The sequence below is a fragment of the Lycium barbarum genome, chromosome 6 (genome assembly GCF_019175385.1).
Source record: "Lycium barbarum isolate Lr01 chromosome 6, ASM1917538v2, whole genome shotgun sequence".
Lineage (NCBI taxonomy): Eukaryota > Viridiplantae > Streptophyta > Magnoliopsida > Solanales > Solanaceae > Lycium > Lycium barbarum.
The window spans coordinates 81595629-81602766 of NC_083342.1; the positions used below are offsets into that span (position 1 = coordinate 81595629).

The following is a 7138-nucleotide window of genomic DNA, read 5'->3' on the forward strand; positions in this document are numbered from 1 at the left end:
ATGACGAGTAAGCCTACAAAGATGTGTGTGACGAATGAGGATAAAAGTAATGATGATATTGATGACGACTATAATCGTAATAGCGATGATGATAACGATGACGATGATGATAGTAATGATAATAGTAAAGATGCTTATGAGCTATATGTATGTATGCCCTTGTATGGCTACTATAAAACATCGAGCTTATATGGCCGGGTAGTATATATATAGATGTATATGTATGTATGTATGTTGACGTAACGCGTGCACACCACTGCAGTTGGGTATGGATGACACTGAGCCTTGGTAGGGCCAGGTATGTGTAACACTGAGCCTTGGTTGGCCAGGTATGTATGATCACCGTTCCTAGCCATGGTCGGGTACGCGAAACACCGAACCTTCCGGGTCGGGTATGTTATGTAAATGCTATGTATATGATATGATTATGTATATAATATGAATACGAGTATGAATACGAATATGATACGATATGAATGTGAATAAAGGCATGTATACGAACACGAGTACAAATATGGAACATATATGATTTGGATGTAAGTATCCAAATACGCATTAGAACCGGGAAATCCTATGAAAGACAAGTAAGTGCCTATGACGATGATATCACCATCTCCCATCTTGTGCTATTTTTTTACGTTGTTCATTATGCTTCTATATTGATATTGACTATGCTTTACATATTCAGCACATTCTTCGTACTGACGTCCTTTTGTTTGTGGACGCTGCGACATGCTCGCAGGTGCACAGGGAGACAGGCTTGATCCATAGCCACATTCTCGGAGAATACACAGCAGAACTCCACTTCATTCGGAGCTATAGCTTTTGTGTACTTATTCTTTTGTGTACATTATTATGGGCATAGCGGGGTCCTGTCCCGCTTATGTGATATGTTATACTCTCCTTAGAGGCTCGCAGACATGTGTATATGGTTAGAGATGTCTGTCCTTGTCGGCTCATGTATATTGATGTGGCACAGATGCCGATGATGATATAAAGACATTGTTTTCCAATGGGACTAGCGTGATGAATGAATAGAAGTATGTTAAATTATGTGGCTCACCTAGATGTAAGTATAAGGGTAAGCCAAGGGGTGCCCAGGTGGGCTAGCGCCGAGCGCTCATCGTGTCCCCCTAGACGGGTCGTGACAATCTCATACCACTGGACAATAACATCTCGCAAACGATAGGAAGCCAACTCTGCTGACTCAGTGTCAGAAGCATGCATTACTCTCAATATCCTCAGCATCCGATCTATAAAATTCTATGGGTCCTCATCTGGTTTCGATCCAAAAAATACTGGAGGGTCCAAATTGATGAAGTCTCGAACCCTGGCACTAACAACCCTGTCAACATAACTAGTACCCGTAGCCTCACGCTGGCCCTGAGCGGCCATTAACTGAGTCAATAACTGAATAGCATCTCGCATCTCCTGGCTTGATGCATCATGTGGAGGAACTAGAGGTACTATAGCTGTAGTCCCTCTGGGACGGAAAGGCTCTGAGAAGACTGAGATGGGGCCTCACTTTGGGACTCACCCTAGCCCGCATCTACTGGTGGCACCGGACTGGAACCCTCATCTGTCACAGCCATGCCTCTCTAGCCAGCTGATGCTCTCCTCATCACAGGCATCGTTGAAATCACAGTACGTTATTAGAAAAAGAATCCTGATGGTACGGCTTTAACGCACGATCTAAGATAAGAAAGGACAATTTTATGAAATTCCCTACAACCACTTGTTTATAAGTGTGGTGCACAATACATGATAAACAATACTCTGCTAGGCACGGCTTGTAGACAACTCTAGGACACAACTGCTATGATATCAATTTTGTCACGACCCACACCGGAGGGCCATGACGGGCACCCGGGCCCTACCTGCCGAGCACTACTAACCATTCTTTCTTCTCATAATCATAAACAAGGGTGTACCATGAGGGTCATCGGATGGAAATCTGCTAGATCATAATAGAAATATACTGAAAAAGGGATGAGCCCAAAAAGACATACTATATAATTATGCTGGACAAAACTGTGCACGCTGACTAGGCCATCATGGAATATTATACAACAAAAATATAGTCCGAGGGGGCCATACGATGTCTAACTATATCATAACTATCTACAAGCCTCTACTGGAGTATATGTCACGACCCGGCTAGGGGGCCGCGACGAGCACCCGGTGCTACCCCACCCGGGCACCCCCTTATCGTAAATAACATAACATCTAGGTGAACCATAAGTCAATTCGTGCTTTTCTTATCGTTAATCATATTGATCCCATTAGATGACCATCATCATTTAACATATCACAGGCATCTATGCCACATCATAAGTACAAGGCCGACGAGGCCAACCAAAAATATACAAATCATGGGCCGACATGGCCGAACATCTCTACCCACATATACATGACTACGAGCCTCTAAGAGTATGACATATCGCATTAGCGGGACAGGACCCCGCTATGCCCATAATTATATACACAAAAGAATGAGTACCCAAAAGATATGGCTCCGAAGGAAATGGAGCTCTCTATGTAATCTCCGAATAGGCAGCTATGGATCAAGTCTGTCTCCCTGTGCACCTGCGGGCATGACGCAGCGTCCACAAACAAAAGGACGTCAGTACGAAGAATGTACTGAGTATGTAAAGCGTGATTAACATCAATATAGAAGCATCATAGACAATATATGAAGTGGCACAGGAGGGAAGACAATAATATCATCATCATGGCACTTACCTGCCTTTCATAGGAACTTTCCATTTCTCATGCGTATTTCATAATAGTACTCGTACCCTACTTGTGCTCATATTCGCATACATGTCCTTATTCGTATTCGTATACATAGTCTTTTCACATTCATATTCATATTATATACATAGACATACACTTATATACATACATAGCGTGCCCGACCATAAGGTTCGGTGTTTCGTACGTACTTAGCCAACCAAGGCTCAATGTTATTTCTACCTGGCCCTACCAAGGCTTCAGGGTTATCCGTACCATCTGCAGAGGTGTGTGCGCGTTACGTAATCGTATACATACTTTATACATAATCATATACATATATCCTACTCGGAAACAGCCATCCTACCTTGGTAGGAATTAGATCTGCGTACATTATACCCTCCCCAGACCCCAAGATGTGGGATTTCACTGGGCTGTTGTTGTTGTATATACATATATCCTACCCGGCGTTATAAGCTCGGGGTATCATTATAGCCCTTCATAGGCACATATAAGTATAATAGCCCGTAGGCACCTTTGGCATCATTATTATTATTATCGTCATCACTATCTTCGTCATTATTGCTACATCCATATCTTAGGCTTACGCGTCATATGAGGGCGTAGTACAATTGTAGTACATGTTAAGGATCGGGAGCTTATGAGCTCGGAGTGTCAATCACTTGAATACAACATACTCATATAGAGGAATTAGAATTTTGGCCAAGAATCATGCCTTAGGAAAGAAGGGTTAGCCTTACATACCTTTTCATCGGACTATTCTACACTTGCACGTTTCCTTCCAATGCTAGCGTCTATACCTTCATTAATATCATAACAATGGCCATTAGTCATTCACATCATCCACATTATCTAGATTTCTCAATTTGCTTCTAATTCTCCCATATTTGTGGTCATGACCTCCAACTTCGTCCATTCGTCTAAAGTGTCTAGTTCATGATCTTAGTACCATTTATAATACATTCATATTGTAACACAATAACATTCATAATTCAATTCAAACTATTCCTCAAAATGTCACTATTTACCATTCATGACCTAGTTGACCACATTTTCTACAACCCATGTATTTTAATTCTCCAATACCTTAAATATCTTGTAAAAATCATGAATCTTACCTTAGAAGTTGTAGGAACAAGCTTTGGTTGATAATACTCCTCTTTGAGCAAAACCCTAATTTTTCTCCATTTGGATTTCTTTACTTGGATGATCCTTGATGATTCCCTTATCCTTGATTCACTTGTCTTAATGTTATTGATGGCTTATAATCCTTGAAAACTCATATAATAAATGTAGAGAGAAGTTTTAAAGAGAAGTGGTGTAATGTTGTAATGGAATAAAACAAGTGTTGGCCCCTTTATTTAATGACTTGTGAAATCTGTACTGAGATGAACAGTGGTCGTCCATGGAGGTTTACGGACCGTATTCCACTATACGGCTCGTCCTCCATGGGCGTATTTAACCATTTCCAGAACCAGAAGCTGGGCTGCCTGCATGGTGGTTTACGACCATGGTTTACGGGCCGTAACTCACTTTACGGTTTGTCCACCAGGTCGTATTTAACCATTTCCTTGGCTGGCAGAAAGTTGAAACCTTGCATGGCAGTTTACGACTGCCAGTTTACGGACCGTATTACAATTTACGGTCCGTATTTTGCGATTTACGACCACTGGGTAGTTGCAATTCTGCAACTTCCCATATTTCTTAGACTTCTCATTTTAATCACCCCCGTCCATGCACATGCATTGCTCACCTTGTATCTCATCTTAACTTAGCCAACTTCCTCGTCTCACATCGGATACTTTCGAAATCTCGCCTAAGGTCATCAAACGTCGTTTCTTGCTCATAGACATCGTGCACTCACATTCATCACTAGTTCATCCACTTGCGTACCAATGGAAAATTTTCCGAGGTGTAACAGTATATGACAAAACAAGGTTGGGACAGGGCCTCGCCATACCCATATGCACACAAAAGTATAACGTATGAAAACACAACAGCAACTCCGAAACAAGAGGAGTGCTCCAATATCAGCTGAACAACAACCTACAGGGGCGGATCGTCAACCTGTGTACCTAAACCTGCGGGCATGAAACGCAACACCCTCAGAAAAGGGACGTCAGTACGGACAAAGTACTGAGTATGCAAGGCATGAAAGAGACATAAAAGTACACAGGATAAAAGGAATGCAACCAGTATGCCTAAACTGCCTCTGAGGGCCAATGATATGCATAAATGTATACATATATGCGTATATAACGCATGGGGGTCATATATATATACGTAGATAACGCCTGTCAAGCCTCTGTGGGCATCCCATCGTATCATAGCGACCTCTGTAGGCATCATCATCATCATCATGTGACCAGCTGATCAGATTGTAGTGCGTATATGACACTGTCACCTTCCCCATACCTTATATAGATAATACATAATATACGCGTATATAACGCCTGAGGGGTCATAGGTCTATATATATGTAAATGTGATAAGAGTATATCCTGAATCCGTCGAAGTGGCGTAAGGTTGTTACACTGTTTCTCCCGATGTACATGCAAGTATGCGAGGTCGCCAAGTAATATGGTGACTTGTAAAAGTCGGATAACGTATCCATAGAGACTTATGGCCAACGGTTTAACGATAATTCACAATTGCTACTAATTATGCAAGTAAATAAGAGAATGGTTGTTGTGTTTAGAACTAATGCAAAGAGTAAATAAAAAACTATTTATGTGGACAATTTTGTAACAAACGTTATTAACAATTGCGTTTATCACAGAGAGTTGAGTATCCTAGGGTTACGGCACTATCGTATTCATGTTATGCATTCACTTTCATTGGCTTTTATTATTTATCGAGTTACTGATTGACAGGGTTAGTATTATGACTACGAATCTCTCGAGTTCTCTAGTAACCTATTCGTATCACTTTCATGCCTATCTCTATGGCCATGAACATTTATACAAACACATTTATAATTCCTGTATATCAACCAAGTAGGGAGAACTAGGTATATCTCTATCCTAGACGCAAATCCGCTCCTCGATGCTCAGGGTTAAGATCCTACCCTACTTAATCTTCGTTTTGTCTTAGTATTCCTCTCTCGAGTTCAATCTAAGAATCAAATATATATCCTACTGGTCGCGAAGCAGTAAAATAGTCATGCACAAGATTAAGTAAATAACTCTTCTGATAAATATAATAAACGTCAACTCAAGTTCATACGATAGCAATCATACATTGGCCACAACCCCAGAACCAGGGAGTTTAGCCGCTCATATTCAGATTACAATAGTGGAATTTCATGTGCGAATAAAGAAAATATGAATCAATGAAGGTAAGAGATCAAACCCTGCGATGATTGGAAAGGTATTTCAAAGATATACAACGTCTAGTAGAAGGAGTTTTCCCAAATTCTCAATAGAGTTTCACAAAATTGGCCTACAAGAGAGGTCAACAAAACTTAGGCAATTTTAAGAACTCTTACGGACTTCACTACTTGGTCTTGATCTTAAATCAACTATTTCCACCCAAACTCATATTGATAGGGCTTCATATGCATAAAATTTCACATTACTTCTCATTTAATACATTCACACCTAACTAGGATTTACGGAGTGTTACATGCACTGCTTGCACCTGTGGTTGAGCTTGAGCAGCAGTTAACTTCTTTTTTCAGTGCGCATGGCATTAATCTGTGCTGATAGTGTCGTAAAATTATCCACTTCAAGAATGCCAGGTGATTTCTTAGCTAAACTGCAAGTTGTGCCATCTTGCCAATCTGGAGTGCTCTGAGTAAACCTGTTCAATAATGTGAACAATTCTTCATAGCTAAGATCAAGAGCTTGCCCTCCTACAGCAGTGTCTAGTGATGACCTGTGTTGCGCATCCAGACTCTCAAGAAATGGTGGTGAGGATAATCTCTGAGAAGACCCTTGAACCTCTCCCACGTTTGATACAATTTTTCTCCATTTTTCTGCCTGAATGACATAATCTCCCTTCTGAGTCGAGCTGTCTTTGCTGGTGGAAAGAACTTTGTCAAGAATTTCATCACCAAATCATCCCATGGTGATAGAATTGGCGGGCTCTGCTAATAACCAGTTACTTACATTCCCCAATAGAGAAAAGGGGAACAGTGTTAGCCGCACAACTCTTTAATGACCCTTCCAGTAGCAAAAGTATCAACAATCTTTAGAAAAGTATGGATGTGACACTGAGCATCCTCGTGAATTGCCCACTAGAGTGAAGTAGCTGAATCATAGGATGCTTCAGCTCAAGTGCCCTTCGATAGTGGGCTTGACAGTGCTTGAAATGACATCTTCCACATGAGGCACTGCAACTTCTCGTACTTTCGCTGGTGGATTATTATTGGCCATAACCACGA

The 7138-nt window shown here is 41.2% G+C and overlaps 1 non-coding gene across 1 annotated transcript; it reads left to right on the plus strand.

The window, feature by feature from the left end:
* The first annotated feature begins 6656 nt into the window (after nucleotides 1-6656).
* Nucleotides 6657-6763, plus strand: LOC132600971 (small nucleolar RNA R71). The gene has a single exon (XR_009567426.1). It is a non-coding gene; the product is annotated as a small nucleolar RNA R71 (small nucleolar RNA).
* The last annotated feature ends 375 nt before the right edge of the window (nucleotides 6764-7138 follow it).